Source organism: Rhipicephalus microplus, chromosome 2 (assembly GCF_043290135.1).
Source record: "Rhipicephalus microplus isolate Deutch F79 chromosome 2, USDA_Rmic, whole genome shotgun sequence".
Taxonomy (NCBI): Eukaryota; Metazoa; Arthropoda; class Arachnida; order Ixodida; family Ixodidae; genus Rhipicephalus; species Rhipicephalus microplus.
The window spans coordinates 230,433,722-230,448,983 of NC_134701.1; the positions used below are offsets into that span (position 1 = coordinate 230,433,722).

The following is a 15,262-nucleotide window of genomic DNA, read 5'->3' on the forward strand; positions in this document are numbered from 1 at the left end:
ATCCCTTTGCGTGTTTCATTTGGTAAGGAGGTTTTTACAAATGTAGTGCCTTTTATGAAAGTGTTTCTGTGATTGGTTGTGATGATGCGAATCCCAACATGTGATTGGTTTTTGTGAAGACTCTTTGTTCGACCAAGGGTTAAAAAGAGGATGTTTGAATTTGAAAAGGGAGCGGAGTCGGGGTAAACAGCGGATCTCACCACCGGAGACCAGCGCCATGCAGGCCGAGGGGTATGCCACCATTTTCTATGTTTTGTCTTTGTGACCTAGTGCATTTTGTAAATTGAAGTTGGGTTAGCCAAATAAACCCCCAATGAGTGCTCCCCGAAATCATCGTGTTGACTTCTCATCGATTGCCTCCGCGGAGTTTCACCCTGTTATGCCAGCGAGTCCTCGTCAAACGTCCGTGCCTCTGAAACAGGCAATCTGGGTCAAGGCCAGCCCGCAGCCCGCCGGGCGCGAACAACTCCACGGCGTGAACACGCGCGGCGCATCTGTGGCCCACGTGCATTGAGTCAGCGTCGCACGTGACAGCGAGCCGGCGTCCTCATGTCTGGTGGCCTGACGCATCGCGCGGCGAACCCCATTGGAGGAGCCTGCTCTGAAGACCAGCGGCGCTTCTGATTGGACATTTTAGTTGGGCCCGGTGTAAATAAAAGAAGCCCTGCGGCGTGTCGCGATCAGCGGTTTTAGGCGAAAGGCTGACCTATGTGTTAGAGAGAGGAGCTCGGCTCTTCGAGTCTCTGCCGGCCCCAGTGCCGAAATTGTAACGCCTCTGTATCTATGCTGTACATAAACCTTGTTTAACTCACCGTCGTCTCGTCCGCTCGTCTCCTCAGCTCTGCGCAGAAGCAGTCGCGAGCTGAGAAACATACGCTACCAAACGGCTGGTGACCTTCCCGGCGGGGTTGAAAGCAGTGGCGCCTCCGGGACCGCGTCGGCGTCGCCGTCTTTCGCAACAGTGGTGGCTTCGGCGGGATCGGTCCGTCGTTCTCAACAGTGGAGGTCAGCGGCGGGATTCGGAGGTGGCTTCGCAACAGTGGAGGTCAGCGGCGGGATTTCGGAGGTGGCTACGCAACAGTGGTGGCTTCGGCGGGACCGGTCCGTCGTTCTCAACAGTGGAGGTCAGCGGCGGGATCGGCCCGGCGCTTCGCAACAGTGGTGGCAGCGGTGGGATCGGCCGGCGTCAGCGACATCGATGCGGTGAGTGCCTGATGTTTTCCCCTCAGTTCACCAGACTACTCTAGCTCAGGTTGTAGTAGTTTAGAGAAGGGCTGTGTGAAGCATTAAAGTAAGCTTTGATCGTTTCAAGCCAAGTCGAAGCGCTTTGAAACCAAAGTTAATGCAGAGGGGGTAAACACGGCAGTGTTAAAATTGCTTGCGCGTCTTGCTAGTAGGCTTATAGTGGGTACGGCAAGTAGATTCTTAACAGGGGCAAACAGCAAGAGGCTAGTGTGAACGATGGAGAACCTTAAAGTGAAGGAACTCATCGAAATTTGTGAGGAACTCGGCATTACTTTGGGCCGTGCGAAACGAAAGCAAGCGATCCTTGAGATCATGAAGGATGAGGGAGTGTTGGCTGAGGAAGTCGATGAGGCCTGGGTGGATATTAAAGCACGCCGTGAGGAGGCTGAAAGGCGAGAAGTAGAAGCTCGCGAACGTGAGGAGGCTGAAAGGCGAGAAGCTCGTGAAGAGGCTGAAAGGCGCGAAGCTCGCGAACGTGAAGAAAGGCGCGAAGCTCGCGAACGTGAAGACAGGCGAGAAGCTCGCGAACGTGAAGAGGCTGAAAGGCGAGAAGCTCGCGAACGTGAAGAAGCTGAAAGGCGCGAACGTCGCGAGCGCGAGGAGGCCGAGAGACAGGAGCGCCTCGAGATGAAACGAATAGAATTGGCAATCCTACAGTGTTCGCAGGCGCCTAGCGCAGCTTCTCCGACGATTCAGGTCAGCGGTATTAGAATTCGGGATCAACTGCCACCGTTCGTAGTGGGCGAGGACATGGCGAAGTATCTCGTCAAGTTTGAACACGTCTGTGAGCGAAATGCTTTGGAGCAGTCTCTTTGGGCGCGGAACCTGCTAGCTCTTCTTCCCGGCGAAGTGTCCGACGCGATAACTTGCTTGTCGAGGGAAGCGTTTGAGAGCTATGACGAGGTTAAGGAAGTGCTCTTGAGACGTTATAAGTTGTCACCCGAGGCTTTCAGGCAAAGGTTCCGGTATGCTAAAAAGGGGAATGAGTCACACGTTGACTTCGCGTTTCGTCTTAAAGCCGATTTGATTGAATGGCTCAAGGGCGAAGGTGTTTATGACGACCGCGATAAAGCGGTGGAATGCGTTGCATTGGAGCAATTCTACCGCTGCATCGAGGAGGATGTCAAACTTTGGCTGCAGGACAAACTTGGTGAAGTACAGCTAAACAAGGCAGCAGAGTTAGCTGAGGAGTATTATACTCGCCGAAAGTTGCATAGCAGGGCAGTGCGCGTTGAAAAGGATGAAAGAAAAGAGGGCTTTTCAAAGAAACCTGATCAACGGAAACCCGCTCCGCACCGTAATTTCAAAAGGGACCCGTCTCTTACGAAGGACACTGTAGAGGAAGGGAAAACAGAAGCGGAAAAATCGAGTGAGGTTTCTAAACAACGCACTGATACCACACGGGCGTTTGAATCACGGAAGCCACTAATCTGCTACAACTGTAAAAAGGAAGGGCACATCGCGAGAAACTGTCAGGAAAAGTTTGCCTTCGCAACGATCCGAGAATCAGAAAAAAACATGCGGTTGTTGGAGCCGTATCTCCAAGAAATTAGGGTCAATGAGAAAACGTGCCGAGCACTTAGAGACTCAGCGGCAACCATGGACGTTGTCCATCCTTCATTGGTGTCTCCGGATGACTTCACAGGAGAATGCGCGTGGATCAGGCAAGTCGCCGAGGAGCAGAGTGTTCGCTTACCAATCGCCACCGTTGTCATTGAAGGCCCGTTCGGTAAGCTTTGCACCGAAGCGGCTGTGTCTGCCGCGCTGAATGGTCGTTTTTCTTATCTTTTCTCCAACAACTCGGAGCAGCTCCTCTAAGAGCAGGGCAAATCGTTCTTCCCCAACTTAGCGTGCATGGCTCTCACGCGATCGCAAGCGCGAAAGCTTTCGCGGAAGCTTGACTTGGTTCCATGCGGTGAACTCTCAAGTGACCTTGTCGGCGGGTCGACGGAACCCCAGAACGGAAAGTTTCCGCATGAGTCATGTGAGCAGTCACGCGAGCGGCCCGTCGCGGGAGCGGCCGGCGCGGTATGCGCTGGGGGAGACGACGTGGCGCCTATGAGTCAGAGCGAGAGGGTTGCAACGCTCTCGCCTGTAGCGGAAAGTTGGAGCGAGCTGCCGAGAGTTGATCGAGAGACGCTCATTCGAGGGCAGAGTGAGGATCTCTCGATTGAAGCGCTCGTGGAAAGCCAGAAAAACGCGGCAAAAGTGCTGTCGAAGGAGCACTACGAGAAATCGGGGAAGAAGCGCGCTTTTGAAGTTGATAATCAGGTAATGCGGCTGCAGCCATCCAAAAGGAACAAGCTTGAGGTTGATTGGGAAGGGCCCGCCAAAGTATTATCGAAGCCTTGCGATACAACTTATGAGGTGCAAGTAGGAAGGCGGCAGAACAAAATTTACAACTTGATGAAACCCAATGTTCAACATCAAGCGGTCGTAAATCAGCTGTTGAAGGCTTCGGAGGAAGAGGAAGCAGAAAATTTGAGTTCTAGTGAAGTAATCGAAGGGGGATCGAAAGTAATCCGGGAGCAGATAAACCTAGAGCCTAGCTTAAGTGAAGGAGGACCTGAGAAAGAGGACCTGAGAAAGATTGGTTCCGAGTTTGAAGACGTGTTTTCGGACCGCCCCGGAAACACGACGGTGATCGAACACGATATCGAGCTAAGCGGTGAGGAGTCAATCAGTAGCAAGCCGTATCGTTGTTCCCCTGTGCAACGTCGCAAGTGTGAGCCGCTCTTGGTGCCGCATAGGTATCGTCGCCTAAAAGTGGCCGGTTACTGAGGTGGAGCATGTTGCTCCACAGCGCAACTTTGACGTTCGCTAAAGAAAAAAAAAAGGGAAAGGTAAACGCTAATGCAGGTGCATTGAGCAGTGCGTTCCAGCTAGTAACTTCTCAACCTTTCGGTTTCTCGCTGGCGATTCGGGGCAAAATTTTGACCTCATCACGACCTGGGCTGAGCGCTCTCGTTCAGAGTGATCTCAAGGGGCCAACTTTATGTGGTATTCTAATCCGTTACGTTGTTGTACGTGGAAAAAAAAATTGAGTTGTCATTTTAGGGGTCTTTTGTCCCACATGTGCCTCTTGATGTAGAGGGAACAAAATTCCGATAAACACGTAGATAGGTATATGTTGTACTATACTTTGTCTGGTGTTCTGCCGGGTGACCGAGGGCACTTGCTTGTGTCGTGTGTTGTCTGTTGTCGAACCGTTCTTAGCAAGTTGCAGAACCATCGACAAGTGCTGAAACCGAAAATGGTCAGAAGAGACGAGCGAAGTGGGCCAGCAAGTTGTGGCGACAAGCCAGTGGAGCGGGGATCCGTCGTCAATGATGGGATGTGTTCCCGGAACAGTCTGGAGCTGTATTCTCCCCATGGCCCTGGAGGCGAACCTGGAGGGACCTGGCGAACGAGCGCACCTGACATCCGAGCCCCGTGGAAGCAGCTCGTCTTTCCGGTGCATTGTCTGGCGGCGGGGGTGCTGTTATGCCAGCGAGTCCTCGTCAAACGTCCGTGCCTCTGAAACAGGCAATCTGGGTCAAGGCCAGCCCGCAGCCCGCCGGGCGCGAACAACTCCACGGCGTGAACACGCGCGGCGCATCTGTGGCCCACGTGCATTGAGTCAGCGTCGCACGTGACAGCGAGCCGGCGTCCTCATGTCTGGTGGCCTGACGCATCGCGCGGCGAACCCCATTGGAGGAGCCTGCTCTGAAGACCAGCGGCGCTTCTGATTGGACATTTTAGTTGGGCCCGGTGTAAATAAAAGAAGCCCTGCGGCGTGTCGCGATCAGCGGTTTTAGGCGAAAGGCTGACCTATGTGTTAGAGAGAGGAGCTCGGCTCTTCGAGTCTCTGCCGGCCCCAGTGCCGAAATTGTAACGCCTCTGTATCTATGCTGTACATAAACCTTGTTTAACTCACCGTCGTCTCGTCCGCTCGTCTCCTCAGCTCTGCGCAGAAGCAGTCGCGAGCTGAGAAACATACGCTACCAAACGGCTGGTGACCTTCCCGGCGGGGTTGAAAGCAGTGGCGCCTCCGGGACCGCGTCGGCGTCGCCGTCTTTCGCAACAGTGGTGGCTTCGGCGGGATCGGTCCGTCGTTCTCAACAGTGGAGGTCAGCGGCGGGATTCGGAGGTGGCTTCGCAACAGTGGAGGTCAGCGGCGGGATTTCGGAGGTGGCTACGCAACAGTGGTGGCTTCGGCGGGACCGGTCCGTCGTTCTCAACAGTGGAGGTCAGCGGCGGGATCGGCCCGGCGCTTCGCAACAACCCACACTTATTCGTCTCCCTGGTCGTCCGATGCGCCTAACTTTGAACAACCCCGACGTTTCGCAACAGTATTCTGGAGTGAAAAGAACCGACAAACTACATTTTCTCGAAAACTTCGTTTCAAAAAGTGAAAAGCAAGTAATCAAGCATTAAGTACACAAAACTCGGTACAACAACAGATCGCACTCTGTCCCTTCTTATCACTGCTAAACAGCTGCGGTTTTATCGCGGCACAAAGCGCAGACGCCCTTCCCGATATTGTAGTACTGCTTCGTCAGGCTGCGCGACGTACCCTGTGAAGGGTGCTTTAAAGTCTATAAAAACTACCGAGTGTGCACGCGAAGCACCAGATGACACACCGTTTTCCGTGAAACTTTGCTGCAGTATACACGTGAGCAAGCAGTTAAAGCGTTATTTAGATGGCTGCAAAACATTTTCACAGCAGACATCGCTCAGAGAGCCCGATAACAAGGCTATCGCCGCTTTTGACGGTGTCTTGGTTTGAACTAATGGACCACGGGCATCAGCGCTCGCCGTTTACTGTTCGCGTGGGAAACGCCTACACGCGCTACACATGTTGGCAGTGATAGCGGTGTTACATTTCTAGTATATTTTTCGTTGTCGCAGAAGCTATATCTATATATTTTGAAGCGTGATGACCTTTAAAATGTCATAAACGCATGAAAAAAAAGATAGAGTAACGACGTGAAGAAACAATTGCACGTATGCTTGTAACTCTGAATGGCCCGTGAACTAGATCAACCGCAAAACTAGGCTGGTTGTTGCAGTGAGAGGATGTCTCGCTACGCGAACGTTTCGCTTAGGGTGACAGGGCTCACGGTGAGTACAATTGCTCAACTGTTTTTTTTCTTTTTTTTACTTTTCTCGACCAAACGAGTTGAATCACCAATTGCGAAGGAGAATAGAAATGATTTCTTGTAAATTTCACACCGTCAGAAACTATCGGTACTTGGTTAAGAATGCACCGGCAACAAAATGGGGATTAAGCTACGTCTTTTAGCTTGACACAAAGCATATAAGTTTGCAGGCTCCACTCAAGGCACACAGTAACAGGGTTTGAGAAACGTCGGTACGCAGACTGCGCCGTTGTACTACATTTGTCTTTACATATACGCACATTTTCCTAAGTGGTACCACGGGTATTTTCTTCTTGAAATACAAAATGTTGGCAGCTATTGTACCCACTGATTTCTACGCAAGTTTCTCAATCTAATGTAATGCCCTACGGGCCCTGAGGGTATTCTAATAAATAAATAAATAAATAAATAAATAAATAAATAAATCATACGTGGGTGCCAGCACAAAAAATTCAATCGCTTTACCTACGGGGCGTGCGCTCTGAGCTGTGATTGTTGAACCTTATCCAAAGTGCACTGAATTGAAAACTTTTTCTTGCAGTCACATATTCACTACGCGCCCTTCTTACGTTGTTACTACGACGTGTAACCATTACACGGTTATGAAGGGGAGGCCGTATAACAGCAATATTATCACTGTCACAGCTTTCCGTGGTGAAATAAAGATTACCCCGAGTCATAAAGTATTTGGTAGTAGATCCTTTAGCATGAATTGTGGCGAGTACGATCTGTGAACTGGCATATAATACATATAGTTTTTGTGATAGTGACATAATTGCCTTCTAAGGGCACATTATAAGCGGAGATAACGTGTCGGATATTACAGTCATAACTTGCGTAATCCACAGGGTATTGTAATCTATTACGGCTTAACGTCTCTGTGTTTTTTATATCACGTGCTCTTAAAGGAACATGAATACAGTGGATTACTATATAAAACTATATAGAAAAATTACTATATTTCTTATATTACTAAATAGAAATTACTATATTTATTATATTACTAAATAGAAATTACTATATAGGATTACTATATAGAAAAAACTGTGAAAAAGAACTGACGTGTAATTGAAATGATAGATGGTTCTTGGTTTCTTGAAACACCACAAGCAAGGACACCAACTGCTAATGTAAATGCTGCATAAGCCAGCGTATCTGTCCAATCTGTACGTCAGTTTCAGTGGTATCATAGAATTCTCGCTTTTTGCTACTCTAGTTGAAAACCAAAGGTTTATCTTGCACATAAAGCTGATATATATATATGCATGGAGTTATTCTTACGATAGACTTTTCACGTGGCGTTAAGTTTGCAGCCACAGGTTTTTTGTAACAATGATGCTATAGGATAGTAGCAGCACGCTTAGTATCAGTGCTGGCGTACTGAAAATAGGCGTCAGCAGCAAATTACTCTAAAGCAAGAACACTAAAGTCAAATAACAATTTACATGAGAGTGAAAGCTCAATGTACGACAACCTCTAAAACGACAATATTGTCAACGGCAGTGCCTACTTACTGAGAAATTAAGGTAAATGAACAAGACTGCAGGTGCCGCAGTAGGACATTCTCAAAATGATCCTGATGACATCAGACAAACCGCCTACAATTAATCACTAGTAATCAAACTAGCCGCGCTAAATAAAGAACCTTCCGTGCGTCAAGAGACGTAATAAAGTGCTGTTTGTTCGTTTCTGTTTGATTCACGAAAAAAGGAAAAGCCGGACGTTACTATGGGAACTGGCGTGGGTGTTTCAAATTCACCTGGTTAAAATGAACAGGTCGTGCCATCTAGCGGGGCCTAGTTAAACCAAAACATGTTTACCATCTCGAAGCCAATGGCAATCGTTGTTTCTGCTGTGGCTGGCACTGCTTTCGTTCTGCTGCTACTAGTGTCAGCTGCCGCGCAATCAAGTCGGACAACTTTGTGCACGGCAACAGTGACGTGATACGGTCCGGTGGGTAATTTGACGTGTGCTAACCCAATGCGGACCACTAAAACGTTATTTTATTTCAAAATAAGCATGTCCTCGGCACGAAATTAACAATACAGTGTTTCTGGACAGCTATTTCAACAATCAACGACGACCTAATAGTTGTCCTAATGTCACAGAACGAGCGCTAAACAAGAGCGCGCCGCCAAACCCTTGCGACAACGGGCGGCAGAAAAGCCGCGAGGTAAAAAGAAAAAAAAAAGAAAGCAAACATCCAGGGCTCCCGGGCGCGCGCTCTCCCCGCAGAAGCACGGCTTCGCAGACGATCCTCCTCACCCCACATCTGCGGCCCAGCAAGACCGCGATTTCTCTCGAACGAACGGGGCGGGGTCAGACCGAGCTGAGTCATCCGACGCGGAGGGCAGACAAACCGTCTCGCCTCTTCCCAGCTTTCGCCGCGTATCGCGCCGACGAAATGACCAGAAATTTCTGGAAGGTGGCGCGGAGGTATTTAATCGAGCGGCCGAGACGACAGAACAGGAGGTGACGGGAGTTAACGCCAGAGCGCGTAGGAATTCCGCCGTGTAGTCGGCGAAGGTTCTGCCCGTAGTGACAGAACAGGAGGAGACGGAAAGTTAGCGCCGTGGAGTCGGCGAAGGTTCTGCCCGTAGTGACAGAACAGGAGGAGACGGAAGTGAGCGCCAGAGTGCGTAGAGAGTCCGCCGTGTAGTCGGCGAAGGTTTTGGTCCGTAGGGACGGCTCGAGCTACAGGCAAGAGTGTGTGTTTACCGCTATCGAGCGAAGACCCGTGGCAACAGCTGCGTGTGTGAAGCCGACGTTTTCCGGCGAAGAAGTTGAAGTTGGAAGAGTGGCCAATTGAAGACGGGAGGTTTCCTGGAAGAGAACTTCGAGAGCTGCGGAACGACATCAACGCTGGACTTTGAGTGAGTGATTCTCGGAAGAGTATCATTCAGACTTTTGTTCCAAGGACTTTGGACTGAATAGGTTTTATATCTCTTTGGTCTTTAAGTGTCTTGGTTGTTCAATGCATGCGACTGCATTGTAGTGCGTATTGTTGTCTGTGTCCGTTGTTTCAAGTGTGGTTGATTGTACTGTGTAGTACATTGTTTGTTTGGTGACGTATTGTATGTAACTATTGTGGAGTGTGCATACGTGGGTATTGCGTTTTGATCTGCCGTTAATGAGAATATAATTTTGTTTGTTTAACAACTTTCGGCTCTGTCTTGTTCTTTGGGCCACAGCCGGCGTCCGCTGGCGCACCAATAAGGACCACTTCTAAATTGTCCACGCTTTCGTGGTGCGGTTCGGGGGGCCGATACTTCGGCTCTTGGAATTAGCCCGGCGATCGCCTCCCTAATAACGGGACAGGTGTGACAATTAATCTGGCGTCCGCGAGACAGGACTTTTTGGTGCACAGTGTGTCCAAAGTAGTAGGGAAGAGCCTCGAGTTGTTGATTGTGCTGTCGGAACGATTTTGTGTGTTGTTCAGTGTTCTCGTTAACGAGTGCAGGGGAGTGTTCCGATAGACTGATTTAGGCAGATACTTTTTGCACGCGGCAAGGTTGTATTTGCGAGTTGCGAGACACAATGGATCTCGAAAAGTTAGTTGCGCTTGGTGAGAAGATGGGTCTTTCCGGCGCCGAACTACGGAAATGGGTAAGCCAGAAGGAGAAAAAGGCGGTGGAGAGAGAGAGGTTGGCGGCAGAGAGGGCCAAGGAAGAAAAGGCAGCTGAGTTGGAGAGAGAAAGGCTGGCCGCTGAAAGGGCGAGAGAAGAAAGAGAAGCAAAGGAGCGACAGCTGAAGGAAGAAAGAGAGCAGCAATTGAAGTTGGAGCTGGAGAGAGAGAAGTTGGCAGCCGAAAGGGCGAGAGAAGAAAGAGAAGCGAGGGAGCGCCAGCTGAAAGAAGAAAGAGAAGCGGAGATGGCTGAAAGGGAACGGCAGCGGCAGCACGAAATTGAACTCGAGCGGCTCCGTTTGCAACAGCGAAACGAAACTCCCGTCCAAGCTAGAGTTGAAAGCAGCGAACGGGAAGATCACGGCTTCCGCTTGAACCCAAGCAAGCTGCTCGTAGCGTTTGATGAAAGGAAGGACGACCTAGACGCGTACCTCCACCGATTTGAGACGATTGCGAAGAGCCAGAATTGGCCGGAACATCAATGGGCAACTGCTTTGAGTACTTGCTTGAGTGGTGAAGCGCTCAGTGTGTACGGCAGGCTGACGCCGACCGATGCAGCCAACTACGCAAAGGTGAAAGCTGCTTTGCTGAAGCGATTTAGATTTACTGTGGAAGGATTCCGGGACAGATTTCGGACAGGAAAGCCAGCTGATGGTGAAACGGCTACGCAGTATGCCGCCCGACTTTGCCATTATTTCGACAGATGGATTGAACTTTCAGGGACAGCACAGGAGTACGAGGAGCTTAGAGAGCTCCTAATTAGAGAACAATTTCTTACTAGTTGCCACCCAAGCCTGTCGCTGTACTTGAAAGAGAGGAGAGCTAAGTCACTTGAAGACGTGCTTGAATTAGCTGATCAATTCTTGGAAGCGCAAGGTGGCACTAATTTGGCCAAAGTCAAGAAGGAGGGTCCCGAGGATTCGAAGAAATCGGCTCCTGAGGAAAAGAAGCATGCACCGGAGAAAATTCCGCGATGTTTTCTGTGTAACCGAGTGGGTCACCGTGCTAGCCACTGCCGAACTAACTTCACGAGCCCCACGGTTGTAAAATGTTTCAAATGTGGTCAGACTGGGCACAAGGCAGACGCATGTCGTAACGGAGCGAGTCAAACTCACCAGGTATCCTGTGTGCAAGCAGCACCGAAATCTGATAATAATGCCGTCACTGATGGATTCGTAGAGTTGAAGAATGGGGAGAAAATTCCTATTGTGGGGGCTGTAATGTCAAAACAGCCAACCGGTGTTACGAAGGGAATGCCAACGCTTCCTGGAAAGATTGCAGGCAAGAAGATTACGGTTCTAAGAGACACCGGTAGCTCCACGGTTATCGTGAGGAGAAATTTGGTACGGGAAAGAGAGTTGACAGGCAGAACGAAACCGGTTTGCCTAATTGAAGCAGAAATTGAGGTTGAAACCCCGTACTTCAGCGGGAAGGTTACTGCGTTATGCATGACGACCCCCCTGTATGACCTTGTCATCGGAAACATCGACGGGGCGCGAGGGCCAAGTGATCCAGAATGTTTGGGAGAAGACCCGAGGATCGAGCCCTCGCCAACACAGCGGCCGCGAGATACAAGGGAGGAGCATCCCGTGACGGATCTCACCAGAGCACAAGGTGAAGCTGCGGCGCAAGAGACAGCGAAGGAGAAGATGATCGTGTCGAATAAGTTCGCGGGCCGAGCAACCGGACTTACGTCGGCACGACCTAAACCGACCGACCGTGTAAAGAAGACGGAGGCGGCCAGCCGGGCAAAATGTAGAGGCATGATCAAGCGGGTAAATAAACAGACAGGACCCGTGGAATGTAATGACGCGTTAACGGTGTCGGAAGAGACAACGATGGCTGAGACGACACCTCAGATATCGTCGTTGGAAAGGGCTCGCCGAAAAAGAACGTGGAAGCGCAAGAAGAGATCGAGCGAGCACCGCAAAAAGGGGCGCAAGCGCTGTTCGAAGTACTCAAGATAGGTGCTGAGGTGGAATCAGAATGTGTTTGGCAGAGCTGAGTGACATATGTTGTGTTAATGTTCTTGTTATCCTGTGTCACAAGTGTCGAAGTGTTGTGCCGTGATGTGATGTATAGTGTTGTATAATTGTTGTAATGAGAGAACTTTGTACGTTTGTATTGTTTAGAATGTGTGATGAAGTGTTGTAGGCATATACCTGTGGCTATATTTCTTGTGTTGTGGAATTGAACTACAATGTACGATTGTATTGAGTGATATATTGTGAATGTGACGTGTCATGAGCGACGGATTGTGTTACAGTCTGTGCGAGTGTGTGGTGACTGTTCGCGCTCGTCTGTGGGGTTTTGAATATTATGAGATAATATTCTTAAAGTGGGGGGCAGTGTCACAGAACGAGCGCTAAACAAGAGCGCGCCGCCAAACCCTTGCGACAACGGGCGGCAGAAAAGCCGCGAGGTAAAAAGAAAAAAAAAGAAAGCAAACATCCAGGGCTCCCGGGCGCGCGCTCTCCCCGCAGAAGCACGGCTTCGCAGACGATCCTCCTCACCCCACATCTGCGGCCCAGCAAGACCGCGATTTCTCTCGAACGAACGGGGCGGGGTCAGACCGAGCTGAGTCATCCGACGCGGAGGGCAGACAAACCGTCTCGCCTCTTCCCAGCTTTCGCCGCGTATCGCGCCGACGAAATGACCAGAAATTTCTGGAAGGTGGCGCGGAAGGTATTTAATCGAGCGGCCGAGACGACAGAACAGGAGGTGACGGGAGTTAACGCCAGAGCGCGTAGGAATTCCGCCGTGTAGTCGGCGAAGGTTCTGCCCGTAGTGACAGAACAGGAGGAGACGGAAAGTTAGCGCCGTGGAGTCGGCGAAGGTTCTGCCCGTAGTGACAGAACAGGAGGAGACGGAAGTGAGCGCCAGAGTGCGTAGAGAGTCCGCCGTGTAGTCGGCGAAGGTTTTGGTCCGTAGGGACGGCTCGAGCTACAGGCAAGAGTGTGTGTTTACCGCTATCGAGCGAAGACCCGTGGCAACAGCTGCGTGTGTGAAGCCGACGTTTTCCGGCGAAGAAGTTGAAGTTGGAAGAGTGGCCAATTGAAGACGGGAGGTTTCCTGGAAGAGAACTTCGAGAGCTGCGGAACGACATCAACGCTGGACTTTGAGTGAGTGATTCTCGGAAGAGTATCATTCAGACTTTTGTTCCAAGGACTTTGGACTGAATAGGTTTTATATCTCTTTGGTCTTTAAGTGTCTTGGTTGTTCAATGCATGCGACTGCATTGTAGTGCGTATTGTTGTCTGTGTCCGTTGTTTCAAGTGTGGTTGATTGTACTGTGTAGTACATTGTTTGTTTGGTGACGTATTGTATGTAACTATTGTGGAGTGTGCATACGTGTGTATTGCGTTTTGATCTGCCGTTAATGAGAATATAATTTTGTTTGTTTAACAACTTTCGGCTCTGTCTTGTTCTTTGGGCCACAGCCGGCGTCCGCTGGCGCACCAATAAGGACCACTTCTAAATTGTCCACGCTTTCGTGGTGCGGTTCGGGGGGCCGATACTTCGGCTCTTGGAATTAGCCCGGCGATCGCCTCCCTAATAACGGGACAGGTGTGACACCTAAGTGTTCCTTTGAGAAGAAGGAAGAGATTATCTTCATAAGCAGTTGTACATGCACGCCAAAATGGAGCGCTGAAGCTTCATATAAACTGAATTTTCTCATATATACAAAATAATTTAAGAGAAAAATTGCATGGGCTCAATATTTTTAGCCATATGGTAGCAACGTTTTGGAACTGTTTGCTTTCGCCGAGGAATAGTCATGGAGAGCGTGACTTGCACTTTTCTCTTGCAGATGTACCCGTTCGCGAGAATCAAAGTGGAGAAGGATGGAACGGCTACATTCGACGGTCTGGCTGGCTACATGCTGTCGCTTCTGCAGCAGTCCATGGGCTTCAAGTTGGGTGACAATTATAAAGACACTCTTGCATTACCTATGAATTCGTATTATTTTCCTTTCTTTTGCACCGTGAGAGGTTATGAAGTATACGATTTCACCATCGAATTGCCTATATTAAACCAAGAAAAACATGAATTTGTAAATGTAGCCCCGTCTCTCACACCGGAAGTTTGATTCAAGGACCACGGTTCTGTATGCGTAAATTGAGTCAGACTTTAGCACAAATGAATAATTTTTACAAAAAAATAAATGGATGACATCTACACATTTCTGGCAGAAAACACTTAGCGAACAACACATGTATATATATATATATATATATATATATATATATATATATATATATATATATATATATATATATATATATATATATATATATATATATGTGTGTGTGTGTGTGACGTAAGAAGGCAGGGATGGTTAGGAGAAGTAGATGAGGATGAAGTGCAGAGTAGAATAAACATGGCGTATGAGCCAGGCCACGTCACCCAGTCATCATAGCGTCACACCCCTGAAGGCCCCTGAAGACCTCCCTGTCATTTCTACGGCACCGCAGAATTGCCAAAATTTGCAGTTCAAACCTAGTAATGCCATGTCACATGTGGTACCTTCATGCAGTGGTCACCAATCCAAGAATCGAACAAATTCAGAAGTGCATGATACATCAAGCCTTGTACACAGTTGTCTATCGGAAGCACCCTTAATGAACCCCGTCACCGAAGCCTCTGAAGAGCATGCTAGCAATGATGATGCATTGCCAACTATGCCCGACAAGCAAGACACCAGTTCACCATTCATCAGCTGTCTACAGGACGCGTCAAACACCGAACGAAATGAATGCCCCATTCCTGAACAGGCGCCACTACAGCCATCTCTTGAACAGCCTCAGCAAAGCAAGCAAAGCCAAGTTCATAAACCCATGCTACAACGAGAGAAACTGCAACGAGGGCATCAACGAACGCGAAATTCAACGGAAGCGCACGCACCAATAAAAGAACTTCGGAAAATAAGATCTCTAAACCAAAGACCGATTCAAGACGTCAGGCAATTTCGCACAAAGAAATGTCACCAGAAACGCTTCCTGCACCTGCTATTACACCGACTGCACCACCACAAAAAACGCCGAGAAAGACGAAAAAGCACTGCTTGCACACCGCAAGCACTCAGGCACTTCGTCACAGTCGGTCAAAAAGCACGAAAGCAAGAAGCACCGGAATTGCACCATTCACGACGAAAAATACAACCCCGACGACGTACGAGCCGCCGATGCAAGGATGCGTTCCAACCTTGCTTAGTCCCCAGAACAGTTCAAGCAGTATTGTCGGTATCCAT

General features: G+C 49.5%; 1 long non-coding RNA gene across 1 annotated transcript; it reads left to right on the forward strand.

Annotated features, from left to right (window-relative positions):
• The first annotated feature begins 6,256 nt into the window (after positions 1 to 6,256).
• LOC142787419 (uncharacterized) lies at positions 6,257 to 14,070 on the forward strand. The gene is made up of 2 exons (XR_012889253.1): positions 6,257 to 6,348; positions 13,823 to 14,070. It is a non-coding gene; the product is annotated as an uncharacterized LOC142787419 (long non-coding RNA).
• The last annotated feature ends 1,192 nt before the right edge of the window (positions 14,071 to 15,262 follow it).